This window comes from Augochlora pura, chromosome 7, assembly GCF_028453695.1.
Source record: "Augochlora pura isolate Apur16 chromosome 7, APUR_v2.2.1, whole genome shotgun sequence".
Lineage (NCBI taxonomy): Eukaryota > Metazoa > Arthropoda > Insecta > Hymenoptera > Halictidae > Augochlora > Augochlora pura.
Genome location: NC_135778.1, coordinates 27656129 through 27676740, shown reverse-complemented (window position 1 = coordinate 27676740; position 20612 = coordinate 27656129). Strand labels below are relative to the sequence as shown.

The 20612-nt window shown below is 42.2% G+C and overlaps 1 protein-coding gene across 10 annotated transcripts in view; it reads left to right on the top strand.

Moving 5' to 3' along the window:
* Dnc (phosphodiesterase dunce) overlaps window positions 1-20612 on the top strand; it is a 467245-nt gene that overhangs the window by 216658 nt on the left and 229975 nt on the right. For 5 of the 10 annotated variants that reach the window (XM_078188074.1, XM_078188075.1, XM_078188073.1 and 2 more), the window contains exon 1: window positions 5581-5917. The exons of the other annotated variants lie outside the window; for them this stretch is intronic. The gene's annotated coding sequence lies outside the window, so the exon portion shown is untranslated. Of the gene's footprint in view, window positions 1-5580; window positions 5918-20612 lie in introns of those variants that run through there. 10 annotated transcript variants of the gene reach the window in all.

Genomic DNA, 20612 nt, shown 5'->3' with positions numbered 1-20612 from the left:
GAAAGTTACTAAGGTCTACTGTAATTTACTAAGCTCTACAGAAGTTTATTGAGGTCCATTAAAATTCATTAATGTCGAATGAAGTTTGCTACGGTCTAATGAACTTCGTTAAGTTCTAGTGAAGTTCATTAATATTTGGTGAAGTTCATTTCTGGTTACTGAAGTTCATTAAGAATTACTAAAGTTTATTGAGCTATACTGAGGTTCATTGAGTTCTCATGAAGCCCAATAGACTTCAACATGGTCCAGTCAGAAGTTCAATAGAGTTCGATAAGGTCCATAAAGGTCTATCAAGCTCCAATCAAGTCCAACGAAGTTCGATAATGACAAATGATATTCATTATGATCCAATGAAGTTCACTTAGCTCGACTGATGTTCATCGAGGTCAAGTACAATAAAATCCAATCGAACGTAGTCTACCTTCATCCAAAGAGATCAATAACATCTTTAGAAGGCCGCCAAGATCGAATAGGGGTTATTGAAGTTGAATAAGAATCAATAAAGTACACTATGGTCGCGTGAGAACGAATGCATGTCAGTGAAGCCGAATGCAGTTCAATGTCACCCATTGATGTCCAATGCCTTCAGATGGAGTCCAATGACGCCGTATAGAGTCCAATGACGCCAGACAGACTCCAGTGACGTCTTCTAAATCCCAATGACGTCTAAAACCGTCGACTAAGGTCCTGAGAATCGAACCCACGCGGCCGGCAGACAAAGCATCAGCTCCCTCGAAAAAAGAGAAACGAGGACGAATGTTTACCAACGCGAATAGAGTCATATGTCAACTTGACACAGATTCTACGAAACCCGATACGCTACTCCGTTTGCTCTTTCCAAGCAGGCCATTTCGATTGATCCCTAAGCAAACGCAATCATGGTTCGTGCTGACCCCCCTCCCCCGTCGCCGGCCCCATTCGCCCCCCGGAGGAGCACCGTGTTGGTCAATAGCTCGGCACCGAGTGCAGACACTGAAGTAGCCGGCGATCCGGTTCAGCTTCCTGGCAAGAATTCGCCGGATTCCCCGGAGCGTTCGGACGTGACGGTATTCTTTAATGATCAATCCAATTGCGCTCGGTGTCCGTAACGATACGACGCCGCCGGCTGCCCGGCGTTCCGGTTCTGGGGACGGACAAAGCCGCGTGTCGTCTCCGTCGGCCTATTTGGCTGTCCGAAATTCCAGTTGCCTACAAATTGATAGGCCTTAATACACAATATAATATATGTATATATTAATAATTAATATTGTATTATATTATATTTTTATTAATAGTGTATTGATATAATATTGTGTTAAATTCATTTTTAATTAGTTTGATTTAGTGTTTTGTATATTACGTTAATAATTTTACATTTGTATCTACGTATATTGTATTTATTCCTCATGGTACTAATAATATTAGAATTATAATATTATTATAATGTCAATATACTATTAATATCAATGTAATATAATAAATATTAATTATTAATATATACATACATTATATAGTATACTAATACTTATCAATTATGATATCATATATCACAATTCATATATAAAATATACATAGATTCAAATAAAAATTACTAACACAATATTCAACAGACCCAGCTAACCCGGTAATAAATCATAATATAAGAGACAAAATTGAATTTTCGTCTGTTGGTCGAAACAAAAGAAGCATTAAAAGGAATAAAAATCGCGGCATTGTTCCTTCGAAAGAATGTCTCGTCCGTGAAGTATCCTAATTGGTTTTAGGCCAGCCAGATCGGTCGGTTGGACCGTCCTGCGCCGCAGCTTGACCGTTCCCCGTCGAGGAAGTCGCTGCGACGGTCATGCTCAGTTCCGTCCCCTTTTCGCTTAATATAGTACAGGCGCTTGCCCCCTTGGCATTGCAAGGGAGATAGCCGGCCTCTGAAAGGACTTACTCAGCCTTGAACACAGCTCTCATCCGTTACATTTATCCCGAAAGGCTGGCGAAGACGCCGACACTGGCTCGTCGCAGGAACGACCGACTTTCTCGACCTGGCGTAACGATCACAACGATGTCGCAATTTTCGGTGGCAGACGTGACCCGTTGTCTGCAGCTCGCTAGATCTCGTCGGACAATTCGTGTTCCCAGTTAACCGTGGCCTCTATTGTTACCTCCGCGAACGCACAGGTGCGCGGAAAGTTCGAGATTTCATTTACGTCGCGAGAATCGCTGCTAGCGCGCGTTTCGACGCGTTCGAAAATTTTTGAACGTGTTGGAAAATGTTTAGACTCATTTGAAAGCGTTTCAACACGTTTGAATGCGATCAAAAATGTTTTAATGCATTTGAAAATGTTTTAATGCGTTTGAAAATGTTTGAACGCGTTTGAAAATGTTTGGACGTGTTTGAAAATGTTTTAATGCGTTTGAAAATGTTTTAATGCGTTTGAAAATGTTTGAACGGATATGAAAAAGTTCCAACGTGTACGAAAACAATTTACGCATGTAAACATGTTTAAACACGCGTTTACAAACGTCTCGATGTGTTTGAAAATGTTTGAACGGATATGAAAAATTTTCAACGCGTATAAAGACATTTAAACGCACACAAAAACGTTTCAACGCGCTTGAAAATGTTTGAACGCGCATGAAAATACTCTTAGGCTTCTATAAAAATATGTTTGCACCTGTATGAACATGGTTGAAATTGCGCGAGTCGCGACGGGGACTCTGCACGAACGCCAGCTGGCATTGTAAATCAGAAATGTATTGATTTCGTTATAATTCTAGCCGCGCCTTTGACGTTTTCGCATCGTTTCCGTCGATTGAAATCTCGCAAAGGAATACCAGCGGAAAATCAGTCGGCGCTAATTTCGCCGACGTTACTCAATGCACTTTCAATCGCCCACGATTCCAGCCGATTGAAGCAGAAACGGTGTAAGAAGATTTTATTTCGCTCGGTTGGTCTAAATCGAGCCCGATCGCAGATATTTCCCGTGCCAAATTCGATTTTGACGACGATCCTCGCAAGATTTATACGTATAAAACATACATAAATTTCTTCTAACCGTAAAGTAAAAATTATTATTATATTTAGACATTCTCGCGTGGCATGAGTCTGTTAGAATCCACGTTCTCGTCGATATAAATATAACGAAACTAACGGGATATAATAAAATTATTATAGGTACGATTATAGACAAAATGACACTTAAACAGCCTGTAAATTTCGTTCACAATAAACGTCGACCACGTTCATAATATCCTCTGAATCTCACCGTGTCGATCCGCAACAGTCAGAGTATAAAAATCCATCCGACAGGACTACGTTTATTTGTTCGTGCGTTTATTGATTCGAGTGGAGAAGTGCGCAATAAATCGACCGCAATTTTGGTTATTTCGTGCGCGCATGTTTGCGCAAACATATCAATAGAAGAGGCCGACGAGCGCTCTAAGAACTGTGCGCGACGTCGAGGCTGGAAGTCACGGTGGCCGGCCGCGACTATATTTAACACGTGCACTCTCCGGAACCGGCTTGTGCGGCTTGGTTATGTCAGATAACCACGCGTGTTCCAGCGAGGCCACGTGACCGTGGCATGGTTGCGGATCGGCGCGGAAGGGGCCGATGGCTGGCATCCAAAATCGTGTCTCTCTAGACGCGCGTAAATCGATTCGACCCGAGAGCAAATATTTGCGGAGCTCGCAATATTTCCTTGATGGTTTGTTTCTCCCGCGTGTTGCGAAACGGTTATCGTTGCACGCGGCCATTTTCATAAAAGGCACGAGAGAGCAGGCGGGCCGGATAGTAATTTCCTGGCGTCTTCTCCCTTTCCGCCACACGAGCTCCCCGCTCCCGCGTGTCTCGTTCCGCATCAGTTATTTAAACGGGCGAGCGGCCGCGCGACGTTTCTTTTCAATTACGTCCTCCGTCCCCGACGATTTCTTCAATATTCCAGTCCCCGTTGCTCGCGGAACTCGGTCTGTGTGTACCCTTGTTCCTCGCAAATTGCCGCGAGAGAACCATCTCCGCGGGTTCTCTCAGACCGCGTGCAGTTGCCGTTCGGCATCGTCGAGCAAACAGTCGGATCTTGCGAGCTTGCTCGCAGCACGCGCGGACCAATGGTTGCGCGCGTGATCCGAACATTTTATTCGGCATTCGGCTGCTCGAGGGATGGATGTTTGCTCGGGAAACTTCGCTTGCAAATTAGACGTTGCTCGTTTCCTTGTAGTGTATTTAGGAAGCCAATTATGTCGGTGGTACGTGGCTGGGTTTATTTTTCCCTTCGTCGGAGTAGAGAATGGTCTCGGTCGGTAATTTAGTACCGTTCCTACGGGGCTCTGCATCGGGGATATTTGCTTGGAGTGGCCGATTCAGGTATCGTTATGAAACTTTCCGCAGTTGTTAGCGTGCCCTTGAACCACGTCCAGGAATTTTTATAAGACGGGATTGTAAAGATTATGGCGGTTATGGGGCAGCGAAATGAACGTGCTCGACAAGATTGCCTCTAGCATTTCGGTTCTTGAGTTAATGGAATTGTTAAGGTGGAGTGTGACCTGTGAGGTACAGTAAGGTCCAATGTAGATTAAATGAGGTCCAAGAAAGTCCAGCGGGGTCCAATCTGGCCTACTGAGGGTAGATAAGGTCGAGTAAGAGCCAATGTGGATTGTTTTCCTGAGTTAGGGACAATCGGATCCAACGAGATCCATCAGGGTTCGAGGAGGTCTAACAAGGTTCGAATCGGAAACAATGAAGTCTAAGAATCGTCAGTGGGGTCTAAAAATCATCAATGAAGTTGTTAGATCTTGTGGAAGTCCAGTGAAGTGCAACGAGGTCCAACGAAGTCCGGGGATGTTAAAAGAGGTCCAGTGAAGTCCAGTAACGTTCATCGAGCTCCAGCGAAGATTTACGAGATAAAATGAAGTACAGCGACGTTTAATGATATCAACCGGCGTTTAGTTTGGACTAATGAAGTCCGAAAAGGACCAATCAGTTCAGTGGAAACCAGTAAAATCGAAAAAGAACCAATGAAGTTCACTGAAAACTAATTAAGTTCAGGACAGTCCAACGAGGTTCAATAAAGACCAATAAGTTCCAATAATGAGCAACGAGGTCCAGTGATGAATAACGGGGTCCAGTGACGCCCAGCGACATCCAATAAGATCCTACAACATCCACCCAAGCCCAGTGATATCCAGCGAGATCACAACGCCCACTGATATCCAACGAGCACCACCAAGGTCCAATAACTTCCATCGAAGCCTAGAACGCGGGTTTCGCGATTCCCGAAATAATCACGGATAGGCGAGCGCCCTCGAGGCACCGGAAACGACTCTTGATCGAGTTAGCACGGCCGGTCCGCCCACGGCAGGGTCGGGTTCGAGCACACCGGGCGTCGCCAGTCCATTGTCAAGCACGGCCTCCGTTCCCGCAGTCAGCGAAACTCGGCAGTTGCCGCGTGCTCGTAAATGTATTCCGCCTCCGCGAGTGCATCCCCCCCGGAGACAAAGAAAGGAAAAAAATAAGAGGCGGAGGGAGGAGGAAGGAGGAGGAGGAGGGGAGGGGTCGTCGGGACGAGGATAGTCCGCGTTCTCGGCTCGGCCAGGTTGGACACGGCGTGTGCGACTCGGCTCGGGACGGCTCTAGCGCGCTGAAGCCGAGCGGAGCGGGAACACGAGAGACAGAGAGAGCATGCTCGCGACGCAACGGTCTGGGTTCGCAGGAGGGCAGCTCGACGCCGCTCTCAGTCCGACAGTACGCGCGACCTCGAGCGGATCGCGATCGTTTGCCCGTGACGCGTAGATCGCCGATCGCGTCCCGCTGCCTCGATCGCCGGGCGCGAGGATGCCACAGCCCTGGTGTCCCCTTCACTGGTGCGCAGGCAAGAACTCCTGACGTAGACGCGAGCCCGTGCACCCCAGCCTGTCACCGCTGACAGGACCCGCCGGATTCCGGATTCTGGAGGTGAGAGACTCTCGGTGCCTGTGCCGTTACCTGCGGGAGTCGCTTCGGAGCTGCCACTTGCATCGTCGTCGTCGCCGCCGCGTCCGCGCCCTCATGCACCGCGCTAATCACCAAACATTCACAGTGGAGTTTGTTCTGTGCCAGTGACTCACTCGATTCCGTGCTGCGTTGTGATTTTCCCGCTGCCGGCAGCTAGTTCGCTGTCTTTAGCGGTTCTTGTACCGGGCTCTGTTCACCTCGTAATGACGCCGACACGACAATTGTTCTTTTCGCCTTGGAAACGGCAACCTGTTTTTTCGTGGATTACGAACGACTGCTTCCGGCTTATGGGATTCCGTCTCCTGGGTTCCACGGCTTTCGCGGTTTGACGTTTTAAGGACGTCTCGGCGGTGCTCTATTCTAAACGATGCTAGGTAGATACTGTTTTTAGAGGGTTGAGAGTGATCGTTCTTTCTTACTCGCAAAAGTCGGTCTCTGGTACCTTCGTGTTCTTCTTCCTCTGTGAAGGTTTTTATCTTCTAGCATCATGTTTTACTGGTGCTGGGAACCTAGTTTGCTGCTTCAGGGAATCCTCATCTTGGGAATACTCTCTTCGAAGTCGTTTAGTGTAGACCTTGTCCTTCAAGGATTAGGCTGACTGCTGCTTTTTCAAGGATTAAGACAGTTGCTGCATTAAAGAATTAAAGCTTCTAATTTTAATAATGCAAGTCTTCTGTTTTAAGGACACTTCGTCCTGGCGAAACTCTCTCTATATCTCTTTCTCTAATGATTTAATGTAGACCTTGTCCAACAAGGATTAAAACTGACAGCTTTTTTCACAGATTACGAACGATAATTGCTACCTCAAGGAAGTCGAGCTTCACGTTTTAGTTAGGAGATAGTTTGCTGCTTTAAGAACCCTTCTTAATAATCTTTGAAATCTTGTCACTCTAGATCTTCTTCTTTAGATCTTTAGATCTTCTTCTGACAGTTTCCTCTTTAAAGTATTCAATCTCCTAATACCATATATTCGTAACCTAAGAAGTTCTACTTTGCTGTTTTAAGCACTCTCTGCTCTTCATCTCGACAATGCTCTCTTTAAGTTATATTAACCCTTTGCACGCAAATGGCTACTCTGAGGCACCACTAAAATTGTTCTATCACGTTCCAAAAATCATGTGTACACTAACAAAGTTTATATTTAAAGAATAGTTCAAAGTGAAACTGTTATTACGAGTCATAAAGACTAATTTCATATGCAATACATTGCTGCATAAAATGGAGATACTATAAGCCAGAAAAATTGTTATAGATTTACAATAAAATTCACATAAAATGTAAATACTATAAGCCAGAAAAATTGTTACAAATTTACAGTAAAATTTACATAAAATGGAAATACTATAAACCAGAAAAATTGTTACAGATTTACAGTTAGAACAGCATCGAGTGCAAAGGGTTAATATACACCCCATTCTTTAAGCATAGAAAATGTCAAGCCACTGCTTCTCTTAAGCATTCAATTTCCCAGTCTTCTGTTCCGATGACCGAGTAGGACCTATATTCTACCGTCCTAAGGACTGTACGTCTTGGCAATGTTCCATTCACAATAACGTTAGCCCAGAACCTCGTTCTTCAAGGATTAAGAATGACAGCTCGAAAGATTCAACTTTCCAGTACCATGTTTCCTTGGTCTTGGAACGGTTAGTTAGTTTACCGCCTTAAGGGGCCTTTGTCCCAGTCAATTTATGTTAAAAACAAAGTCAACGTACTTGGACCTTGTTGATCAAAAATTAAGAGTGACAGCTAACTCTTTGAAGCATTTTATCTGCTTGCGTCGCGTTTCCATGTTCTATCAGAAAATGGTCTACTGTCTTGGTGACTGTTCGTCTTGGCAATGTTCCACTCAAAATCATGTTATTGGAGACCCTGTTCTGCGAGGATAAAGAATAAGAGGTGATTCTTCTTTGATGGAGTCTTCTCGATAGTTTCATGTTTGACGATTTCATGTTTGGTGATCTCATGTTTTAGGACTCTTCATAGTAATCATGTGTTCAAAGCAATCTGTGTACATGGATCTTCTCGATCAAGGATTGAGAATGAAAGTGTCTTCTTTAAAGTAGTCCTTAGATTAGGGATCAGGTCTTCGAGCCCTATACTGATACTGTTTTTTCGAAGAGATGTATAGGTGATTCAAGTGTCCAGAAACTGAGATGTCGAGATGACTGAGATATCGAGATAATTGAGACGTCAATTCGAGATTTAAGACTTTACTATGATTGAGATATCAAGATGATTAAGATATCAAGATGACTGAGATATCAAGATGATTAAGATGTCATGATAATTGAGATATCAAGTTGTCTGAGACCTGACGAGGGCTGAAACGTCAATACAACTGAGACTTCACGGTGACTGAAATATCAAGATGACTTAGACGTGGTGATGACTGAGACGTCACAGTGACAAAGACATCATAATGGCTGATACGTCACAGTTTAAGACATCATAATGTCTGATACGTCACAGTGACTGAAATATCAAGATAACTGAGATATGATGATAACTGAAACATCAATACAACCGAGGCATGAATATTACTGAGAGGTGGCGATGACTAAAATATTACAATAACTAAGACGTCACGCTGACTGAGATGCCAAGATGACAGAGACATCACAGTAACTACGATATCAAGCTAACAAAGACGTCACACAGACTGAGACACCAAAATGATTGCCACGATAAAATCACTAAGATATCAAAATGTCTGAGACGTGAACATGACTACGGCATCAAGACGACCACCTTGTCCTCCTAATCCTACCTATCAACGATTCAGAACGCAATCTCCTTCTCTAGCCAGACTGCAATCCCGCCGGTTGCAAGATGATCCACCTATCTACCTATGACACAGCACCACCTAAATCCGCTACATTGTCAATCGTTGATCTTGGCTGCCAGCATCAACATTGTAGACAGTTCGCAACAAATTTGGCCGATGATCCAAAGCCACTTTCCATCATCCTTGCGCCGAGAAGCTTCATTAGAATGAAACCTTGCCATCTACGTCACGACGAAAACTGAAATCATTCCGAGAACGGTGGAAGTCTCCAGGTGAATCGGCCAAGTGGGCCACTTGAATTCTGAACGGCGCGATTTCGAGGAAAATAATGGGACAAGCGGCTTGCGAAACGAATCGATAACGATTCGACACGATAATGCCGATGGGATATCGCAGATAAGAGAATCTCGAAGCGTCTGAGACCTTAATCGGACCTCTCGATCGCCGGAATTATCGACAGTCAAGGTTTCCGACGAACGCACGCCGCTGCTCTATGTTCAAAAATAAGTTCATTCTTCTCGTTTAAAGCGAATGTGGACAAAGTGCACTGTGTAGAACGTTTATCGTAAACGTTCATAAATCCTACGTGCCTTCACCACGTTGCTCCAGTTTGATAGAATGCTTCAATTTCCAGCATTGTTCTTTGCAAAACACGTTCCATTATCTCGCTGTGATCGAGTTTTATATTTATCACGATATCTGCTCGATCGAGCTTCGGCCAGTTTTCGGAACCGCGGTTCGGCGAACCCCGAGGTGAACGTTGCCCGGCAGTGTCTCCGAAGGAGCCAGTGAACTCTATTAAGATCATGAATCAATCATCCCCGCTTCTGCGATTACGCTCGACAGAGCTTCCTCTCTCCGCGGAGATTGATCTTAAGTGGCTGGTACTACGATTCGGGCTTAGGCAGCTTCTCTGCCAAACTGCCAAAGTGCTCCGGTTGACAGCGAGCTAGCACCGGCGACCGCGTCGGAGTTCTATAAACTGTGGAAAGGTAACGCGCGACGATGCAAGCGGCGGAAGGAAGGGCTCTCCTAGCTGATCCTAGTTTCTCGACCCTGCGAACGATCTTTCCTTTTTTGGAGTACCGACGATCACACCGTATCTACTTTCGCCCCGTGGGAAGAGTAACAGGCTCCTATGGAGCCCCGGTATAACGCGATAAAGCCGTCCGTTCGGTCGATTGTCGTAAACGTTGACGGAGAATCGATTCGACGTCGGGGACAACGCGAGCCTTATTTTGCCGGGGGTACGTGTTCAACGATTATGAGGAATCATCAGCTCCGTGGGCATTAGGCTTCCTCGGTATCGATCGACGCTGTCGCAAGGCCACTATAGCACGCAGACTGCGGGAAATATTTTTGGATTCGACGGGACGACCGATCTACGACCACTTTCACACGGTAATAATCGCTGAATTGCGCCCGCTTCGATCGGGGATCTTTCACGATTGTTTACTTAACACTTGACGGTCGTACGGCGATAATGAAGTATCGGTGGAATTGTTGTATTACGTTCGGAGGTAATTTCTCGCGTTGTCGAAGTTTCGATTTAGGAACTGTTAGAAATGTAAGTCGTGTAACATATTTTTTCTAATATATTGATTTAAAGTGGGAGATGTGGTATTACTTTTGAAGTCGGGATTTAATTAATTGGGAAGAAATCGGTGGTTAATTATTTTAAGAGAAGTCTTAAATTATTTTTAAAGAAGTATAAAATTACTTTGAAGAAGTATTTAATCATGTTTGAAGAAATATTCAATTATTTTTGAAGATGTATTCAATTACTTTTAATGAAACGAGTATTTAATTAATTTGAGAGAAGCCAATGTTCAATTCTTTTTAAATGGGTCATTATTCAGTTATTTTTCAGTTATTTTTGTTCTCAATATTTTTCTTAATAGCACCAGATAATTTTTGTTTTCTGTATTGTTTTTAATCACTGCTGTTTCTAAGCTTTGATAACAAAAGAATTCAATTTAATTTCGATACGGAAGGAATTAATAATTTATTAACTTAGCAGAGCTTGCGTGGAACCTGTGTCACGAGTCTGACTCGTTGTTATAGTGCAAGGGGATAAACGATCACCTATCGAATTTCAAGCAGCAAATATTCAATTAGTTTTAAAGAAGTCAGTATTTAATGAATTTCAAAGAAGTCAGCGTACAGATATTTTTATATAAGTGAATATTTAGCTATTTTATTTTAGATATTCAGTTATTTCGAAATAAATCAGTGTTTAATTATCTCCGAGCAAATCAATGTCCAATTACTTATTTTTGAAGGGCATACAACGTTCTATTTACTCGCAAAAAACATCGACTTCATCTGAAAAAGTTGAGCCCAGTCCCAAGCATTTCTATTAAATGCAAGATCTTATCGCCGCAAAACCGCTGTCATACAATCAACGAACAACTTCTGCCCGTAAACTTCGAGCCAGAGACTTTTATCTCGTTGATTTAGACGTTTGATCCGCGCCCAATAATCCGGCCGGCTCTTCTCGAGCCACGCGAAACCGTCGGCCCCTTAAATCAGCGTCGATAGAATCGCCCCCCGAGTCCTACAGTCTGCCCCATGGCCCCTCGGCCCCGACACCATATCGAAATTTCATCGGTTCCGCCTCGAATTTATCCGGAGCGTCGACTCTAATCGCGTGGAACCGACGTCGAAACGTTCGCGCGCGATTCCTTCGCGAACGAAATGTCGCGGAGTAGTCTCCGGGCGGCGTGCGTGTGACAGTTCGTTGGATAATTTGAAAGTGACACCGCCCCGGGCGTCCGCAATTCGGAAACGTTTTTCCGCCGTGGAATATAGACGACGCTGCAAAGAGCCGCGCACACGAAGACGCGCCGCGGCTCTCTATTGTTGCCGCCGCTCTGTCCCCCCACCGACAGAGATACCCTCCGTTCCTTTCTATCCCCTACCAATGCTTTCCGCGCGCACAAAGAAGTGCCGATGATGACACGCGGCCGGGATGAAACAGCTGTTTTCCACGTACCGCGACAATTGTGCAAACATGATAAACGACGCGCCGGATACGCGTTTTTTCAACGTGTTAGCGGCTACCCGGGACCTTGGACGCGATATGTACACGGCCGGGCGTGTTCTAATCATTTTCCGAGTTTAGTGGTCGATGGAGGAGCTGGGCTCGTCGGACCTGTTGTTGGATTGGGTAACGCGGTAGCTGACGAAAGATAGAGATCGGTAGGAAGAAAGTGGTGAAATGTAGTGCGACGATGATGCACTGACGCGATGATCGATGCGAGTTTAGGAGTGCATGGAGTGCTGCAGTAGCTGAGATTTTCACTAATTGGGCGATGTTTATCAATTTATTTTTGAACAAGCAAGCGGTCTGGTCCTTTTAGCACTACAAGGTTGTTTTGGTATAAGGTTAATATAGTTGAGGGAATTTTTTTTGTTTAATTATTTGCTTTCATTTGTTGATAAATAATAGCCAAACTTGAGGTTCGAATAAAGTGTTGCAATAGCTGAAATTTCGCATTAATTAGGCAATGTTTACTAATTCATTTTTAAACAAGGGAATGGTCTTGGCCTTTTAGCACTACATGGTTATTTTAGTATAATGTTGATGTAACTAAGGGTATTTTTTTTTTGTTCACACATCTGCTTTCATATCTCGATAAATAATAGCCAAAGTTGAGGTTCGAACAAAGCGTTTCACTACCTGAAATTCTGCTCTAATAAGGCAGTATTTTCTAATTTATTTTTAAACAACGTACGCGTCCGACCCTTTTGACATTTCACAGTTAATTTAATAGATCGTGAACGAACCTACAGAAATTTTTTAATAAAAATACCTATGTCCTTAATTCGAAAACAAATGAAAAGTTTGAACTTGCATATGGTCATATATGAACACTGGACATTCATCAGAATAGTGTCTTTAATCAAATGAGCGGGAGGTATGCGTTCGCTTTGAAACCTAAACGAAGTAAAATAATGAAGAACGGTCATAAAATTCAACGTACAGTGAAATTAAAACGCGTCGCCTTAAATTTATGATCGTTACTTTGCCCGTGCAGAGTGTGCCGTAATCATTTTCAGACGTTAATGCCCATCAGAGGAGTTCGAGACTCGTTGCACTTGTTGTTACACGGTGGAATACATATTGATGGCATGCTAATGGACTTGATATTTACGATAAACGTTCGCTACGCCGCACAGTGGTCCGGATTGACGCAAGGTGTGCCATTTGACCAAAAAATGAACTTTCGCATATTACTTCTTAAATGTCTACCAACCTCGAAAATAAAAATGTTTGCATGATTTAATACAATTTTGTAATAGAAATAATGGTTTAAAGTCGGACTTCCTAAGAATAGTGGTTTTCGTCAAAAATAACTGCATGTCTTTTTTCGATGTTGTGACGTAACCATTTAATATTTTGATTCCAAACTTTTTTGCATTAAAGGGGATCCTTTTGCGATTAAAATTCATTCCTGTAATAATAATTTTCACAAAAAATGTGCTGGGAAAATGTTGTCAAATAAACTGTTACAAATTCTTAAAATTTTTTATTTTCGGTAGAGAATATCTAGCAAGTCCCAACGAATCCCAGCCTGTGACAAATTGGAATATATTCAGGACAGCTTCCTCTAAACGGCTAAAAAAGAAACTATTCCACCTTCGTCCACCTTTTCAAATTACACTTGTTTAAAGTTCCTAACGTTGGACGCGTCAGCGCGCCTATCTCGAAACTCCGTGAAGAGAAGAGCTAAACATCCGCCTTATTCGAAGGAACTGTTTAGATTATAACACTTACTATGTTACGATTTCGATAAGACTAATTAATTATTGATAACATTATTATTAATATTATTTATTATTAATTATTTTATTATTATTAATTTAGGGAATCCGTACTTTGTTGCAGGTAATCATCAATTCATAAAATAGATATATACAAATTTGAAGAATATACACAAAATACAGCAAAATATTATGTACAAACTTATATGAGTGGTATTACATGCCACCTTCCGTACATAAATGATTAATTCACGGAGCTGACATTATTCAATATGCATTAGTACCAATAGGACAACTTTCTGAGGAAACTCTTGAAGCACGACATAAAGATTTTAAACAAATTAGAACACGAAACACCCGAAAAAATTCTAGGATAGAAACAAATTGAGATATACTATATCGTCTCCTTTTGACATCAGATCCGTACATGTCCACCATTCGACTCAAATCGTGTACTAAAAAGAATAAGGAATTAGATCCAGAGGCGTTATATTTAATAATTAAATAGTTAGAAATATAATACTAATAGTTGTAATTAGAATTAGAATATTAATAACAACAACAATAATAATAATAATAATAATAACAGTAATAAAATTAATGTATTTTTTCTTAATTAATCCATAATCTGTCATTATTTCATTGATCAATTTAAATTTAGCTTTTATACCTCTTACGAATGACGAGTTATAGGGCCACGGCACACCTTGCGCCAATCCGGACCACTGTGAGCCGCGGCAGACACACTTGCCACGATTTAATATGAAATTCTAGGTAATATGCTAAATCACCGCTGGACTATTACAGCTCCGTAACTCCAATAAATTCGTCCTACAGGCAACCTAGATCTAACCAGGCCGTGATAGAAATCGAAATTAGGCCTGACCTAGACCCGATACCAAACGAATCTTAAATCTAAGCCTAACCCTGACCTGATCGAAATCTAATCTAATCAGGACTTAACGCGGACCTAATTCCAAAACTCAACCGTGTCCGAATATATTTTCTGATTTCGTCGAATTCTCGCGAGATTTTGGTGATCGATTTCTTTCCTGTTTTTATTTTATTCTAGAGGTACAGGAAATCGTAGAACAATTGTTGATGACTAGTTCAAAAGGGGAGACTTTCAACTTTACAACAAGATAAGAATGATCAAAATACGATTTTTTCCCATAGAATAACTATAACGCGAATATAACCTGGTTTCGAAAATCATAAAGTGAAGCAAAATTTCGCGTCTATAGTTTTCGCTTCGAAAAACGCCTAAAGAAAATCGTAAAGCAATTGTCGACACCTGGATTGAAAGAGCAGGCTTTCAGCTTTAAAACAAGTTAAGACTGATCACCGTACGATTTTTTCCCACGGAATTACTATACCGTGAAAATCTCCTATTCTCCGAATATAAAGTGAAACGGAATCTCGCGTGACCGAACTGGTTTGTAGTTTTCGCATCGCAAAACACGCAAAAAAGATCGTGGAGCAATTTTCGACGACTCGTTCGAAAGGGGAGAGGCTGCGCGCTCTAAAACGAGCCACGATTTATCGGGGCGCGATTTTTTTTCCCACGGAAACTGCAGCGGCCCGAATATCGGCTGTCGAAAATCGGAAATTTATCGCGCCGAGTTTGCCCGTGCGAGCCACTTCGAAACCCGGATAATTCCGATCGGAAGAATTCGTGGTGCGGAGCATCTGGTCGGCTCGAAAAGTCGTTCTATTCCTGTCGATGGCGCGCGCCCCGCGTGCCACGACACAAGCCCGTTCATCATCGTGACAAAAGTTCCCGCGTGAAATCGGTCAGCGGCCGCGCGAGGGTGTCGCGGTCCCGTTCCAGGCCGACCCTCGATGCTCGCTTACGACGATGTTCGACCGGGTATGATGACAGTCAGCTGGTCGTGTCGCATGGGAAAGGCGCGAGGCGGGAAACGTGGCCAGCTATTGCGGCGGCAATGTGAAGAGCAACAGCTGCTCGGGCGGGAAAAAGCGAGCGGCGACGTTCGGCGTCGGAAGAAAACGCATGGCTCGCGGCTACCGTCGTTCCGATAGCGTTCCTGCACCGTCGCAGGGACACAATTTGGGGTCATTTTAGGGAAGCTGGAGCGAGGCGACAGGACTCGTTACCAAGAGAACGGTGACCTTTGTCCGCATTGTCCTGAGGGCTTTGTTAGCGCTACGAAATGATTCACCTGTTTCGCTGTGATGTAAATTTCTACGACTGTGAATTGTTCCTGTTACCTATTATGTGTGCTAATTTAATTTTAAACAATGAACTGGTCTGACCCTTTTAACACTTCATGGTTATTTTAGTATAATGTTGATATAGTTAAAGGAATTTTTTTGTTTAAGTATCTGCTTTCATTTGTTAATAGATAATAGCCAAAATTGGGATTCGAATGAAGTGTTGCAATAGCTGACAGTTTGCTCTAGTTAGGCTATGTTTATTAATTTATTTTTAAATGATGGACTGGACTGGACCTTTTGACACTTCAAAGTTATTTTAGTATAACACTGATATAAATAAGGGGATATTTTTGTTTAAGTATCTGCTTTCATTTGTTGATAAATAATTGCCAAAGTTAAGCTTCGAATAAAGTGTTACAATAGCTCAAAAATACGCTCTAATTAAGCAATATTTACTTATTTATTATTAAAGGCTGGACTGGTCCGATCCTTTTGACATTTCCTAGTCATATTAATAGATCCTGAACGAACCTACGGAAAACTGTTCGGAGATTTGCCTAATCACAGATCGATGCGCGTCTTAGTCACCTGGATGCACGCGCGCCACGCAACCTAATCATTTCCGGAATTGGCTGGATCCGGGCGTAATTGGGTCCAAAACTACATTGTATCCCGAAAACTGATTTAACTTGGCTGCCAGCGCAGCTCGCGGAAACGTTCAACTAATTTCGTCGCGAGAAACAACCTCAGCGTGACCTACACCTGAGCAGTCTCTGGTCATTGGCTCTCGGGACTCAGAGCGTTTCACGGCGAGCTCCCGGGAACCGTGGATTCGTAGGAATCGTGGGGTCGTGCCAAGTTCCGAGAGACCGAATTCTAAATTGTTTCCGTGGCCGTTGTTAAGAACCGCCGAAAGCTTCGCTCGTAATAGAAAGCTCGGCCGAGGCCGATCGGTAAATACTAGGGATGGACAGGTATTTTTCTGGGGTCCGAGACGGGTCAGGTATTCTTCTCGGGTTGTATTCCGGCTGGTTATTTTTCTTGGGTTCGAGTCGGGTTTCGAAAGTCTACGGTATATGGGGTTCCAAAATTTTCTGTAGTCAGAAGAATTATTCCAGCAGATCCTAAATTATACCTGAAGGACCTCAATCATTGCAGGAGGACCAGAGCTATTCTGGAATTTCCTAAATTACACTTCGATGTCTCAAAATTGGTCTGCGAGGCCCTAAATTATTTTGAAAGTTCCATAATTATTACTCGAGGTCCTAAATTATTCCTAAAGGATCTGAATTATTTTCTCAGATACTAAATTATACTTAAAATACCTCAATCATTGCACGAGGACCTAAATTAGTTTGGAAGGACCTGATTCATTCTTGTAGGTCCTAAATTAACCTGAATGTTCCTACATTAAATTTAAAGCCTCTAAACTAATCTGGAAGTTCCTAAATTAATCTTGAACGTCCTAAATCAATTTTGAAGGTTCTAAATTAATCTTGGAGGTTCTAAATTAATCTTGAAGGTTCTAAATTAATCTTGAAGGTTCTAAATTAATCTTGAACGTCCTATATTAATTTTAAAGGTTCTAAATTAATCTTGATGACCCTAAATCAATCTTGAAGATTCTAAATTAGTCTTGAAGGTCCTAAATTAATTTTGAAAGTGCTAAATTAAGCTATAGGTTCCTGAATTAATCTCGAAAGTCCTAAATTAATCTTGAAGGACGCAAACTGATCTTTAAGAGATCCGAAATCAATCTCTAAGATCCTACACTAATCTAGAAGTTCCTAAATAATTCCTCTAGCAAATGCGAGGACCGCTGTAGCGCGACGCGGAAGAAGTATCATACGTTATCTGACGTGTTACGTAACACTGAGTGATTAGTATCGCTCGACGGTTTGGTAATCCCCAGCGAACGTCGTACGCAATACGACGATATTCTTTCGTCGATTTCGTTGTAATCGCGCGCGTGTGTGTGAGCCTGTTCCCGTCGTCGTGGTACGTGATCAGCTGAGTATACACTGACCCAGTTTCAGTTTTGCCAACGAGCAGTCGGAGAAGGAATGAGATAAAAGCGAGTCCAGTGGCCCCTATAGCCACGTTGACCGACGCCGGTCGTGCATATTTTAATTTGCTTTCTTAAGGGCGTGCTATCTCCGGTGCAAATTGCGTCTTTGTTTAACTTTCTTTGGAATCCTCTTCCGAAGGGGCCGTGTAACACCTTCCGAACTGTCTGCGGGACTCGGATTGCGGAGAAGGACCGTTGTTTATTAACGAGTGGAAATTTTACCCTATTACTGATTTCAGGCTGGTCTTAGTTTAGTTAGGACAAGTCTGTTTTAGTTGGAAAGCTTCGAATTCGATTAAGCAGCTCTTATTTTAGTTGGATAGGTCATGTTTTAAATAGCATGGCCTATTGTAGCCGGAACAGGTGTTAAATTAATTAGCCGTGTCCTATTCTAATTTAAAGGTCCTAATTTTATGAAGGTGGTCCTCGATTTAAGGAAAAAAGTCTTCTGTTTTTTAGGAAGGTTTTAAAGTATTTTAATTGGTCCTAAGTTATTGTAGAAGATCCTAAATTATACCTAAAGATCTTATATCATTTCAACAGGTTCTTAAATTATTCTTGCGGGTTCTGAATTATTCCACGAGGACCTAAAGATCTTATATGATTTTAACAGGTTCTTAAATTATTCTTGCGGGTCCTGAATTATTCTTATATATAATTCTCTATTATTCTTATATATTATATATAATATCCTTAAGATCCTAAATTATATCTAAAAGACCTCAATTGTACCAGAAGGACCTAAATTATTTCAGGAGGTCCTAAATTATTCTTGAAGGACTTGAGTTATTCCTCAAGGTTCTGAATTAATCTAACAGGCCCAAAATTAATTTGAATAAGTCTAAAATTATCGCTCAAGATTCTAAATTATCCCCGAAGCTATTCACTTCTGAAAACTAAGTGCGAAGCTAATAATGTAACTCAGATCTCACCGAATGCTAACACGCTAGTCTGCGTTTACTTTTCATATCGCATCGGCGTCTAATAAATGCTGCTACGACCCGTCTATAAAATTCGAGTTGGATAATTACAATTGTTTACTCCCGAACGGAAATTGTTCTGTATCAACGACTCTGGCGTAGCAGCGCTGTAATTTCCAGCAGGTGTTCTCGACAGCGGTATTCGCGGTGTGCTTGCTTAATCTCTACAAATTTGACGAAGACAGCGATGCATAGTAACGACGCGCGGTCGCGAGCAGACGCGAGAACTATTTCCCAATTTGCGGAGATATCTTCGTTTTATGATCGCGGTTAGTATCGCCTCGAGTGGCCCGCTTCCATATCCTCATTATAGTTGGAAACCGTGTTGAGTGCAGTCGAGTGGAATTTTCTCGGATCGAACATGTACCTAATTTCTTATCCATGAAACAGCTACGGACGATCGTAGAGAGAGTTTCGTTGGGTCGTTGGAAAGAGGAGATTTTAACCTTTAAACTTATGGTAATTCGAGTCGCGATACCAATTTGCCAATGATTCTGCAGAGCTTTGATTTTGCAGCGTTTTTAGCATATCTAAGGGCAAACGTATCTCCAGTTTTCGCCTCGGTATATTGTTGACGAATTTTTTCGGGGAAACACAGCTACAGGTTGTAAAAGTAGAAGCTTTTAGCTTTAAAATGAGTTGAAAATTATGATCGTACGAGTATTTTTTACAGAATTATAGTCGTGTAAATACGATTGATTTTATGAACGTGAGAATTCCTAACATTTTATGCAACAAATGTATGGTCAACATTTGACTCGATATGTCATTAATAACAATTGCTAGAGAAAAACGAACTATGATAATCGAAAGTAGAAGGTAGAGCTTTAAATTGATATAATACTCATCTTCTTGCGATTTTTTGTCACGTAATTACAAAAGCTCGAACATCATCTAGTTCATGGATATTCTTATAAGTATTATTTTCTGCGATCGTACTTCTCCCTTCTTTCTGCTTTATAAAACAGTTAAAAAAAGCGTAAAACAGTTTCCGATATGTCATTCGAAAGCTGCGACTTTGAGCTACAAATCCGTGCTATATTTATCTCTGCAAAAAATTTCTCACCGGTCGGAGACGCGCTTGATTACGAAGCATTTTTCGGAATGGAGTCGCGAGTGGAAAGTCATATAGGCGGGACAATTATTCGCAATTTGCGGCGGCATATGTTCATTTTATGGTCACGTTTAGTGTCTGCACGCTAGTTACAGTCGGAGAGAGCGAGAAAGGGGAGAGTTTCAGCTTTACAAGTTAAGTATGATCACCATACGATTTTTTCCCACAGAATTACGCTAATGCGAAAATCACCTAATTTCCGAATATAAGGTGAAGCGGAATTTCACTATTTTCTCCCCTGTTTCGAAAGGCGAGACCTTCGGCTTTAAAAGAAGATAAGAGTGATCGCGATACGATTTTGTCCCACAGAATTACGCTAATGCGAAAATCACCTAATTTCCGAATATAAAGTGAAGCGGAATATCGCGTGATCGAATTAGCTTGTATTATTCGCTTCAGATAACACCTAAAGAAAATTGTAAAGCAATTTTCGATGACTCGTTCGAAAGGGGAGACCTTCCGCTTTAAAAGAAGATAAGAGTGATCACCATACGATTTTTTTTCCATGGACTTACGATAACGTGAAAATCACCTGGTCTCCGAATATAAAGTGAAGCGGAATTTCGCGTGATCGAAATAGGTGGTAATTTTCGCTTCAGGAAACGCCTAAACAGAATCGTTAAGCAATTTTCGATGACTCGTTCGAAAGGGGAGGCTTCGAGCTTTAAATCAAGATAATAGTGATCACCATACGATTTTTTTTCCGTAGAGTTACGATAATGTTAATGTCACCTATTTTTCGAAAGTCATAAGCGAAATTTCAT